Consider the following 263-nt stretch of genomic DNA (forward strand, 5'->3'; position numbering starts at 1 on the left):
TCAATGACAATTATATGTTGATAACTTGACATGAAGTAAAAACGAAAACAACGTAAATCAATTATGCGTATATTGATGCCAAATGAATAATGAACAAGAAAAAACAATGAAACAAAATTAATCAATTGACGATTTGTTCTTAAATGAAAATAAGAAAAACAATGTATTAATGATCTGTCATAAAACAGTAACAGTAACAATAAAAATACTATAGCGACCCTTTGTATAATATGATCAACAAAAACAGAAAACTTGTCATAAAG

This window comes from Penaeus monodon, chromosome 23, assembly GCF_015228065.2.
Source record: "Penaeus monodon isolate SGIC_2016 chromosome 23, NSTDA_Pmon_1, whole genome shotgun sequence".
Lineage (NCBI taxonomy): Eukaryota > Metazoa > Arthropoda > Malacostraca > Decapoda > Penaeidae > Penaeus > Penaeus monodon.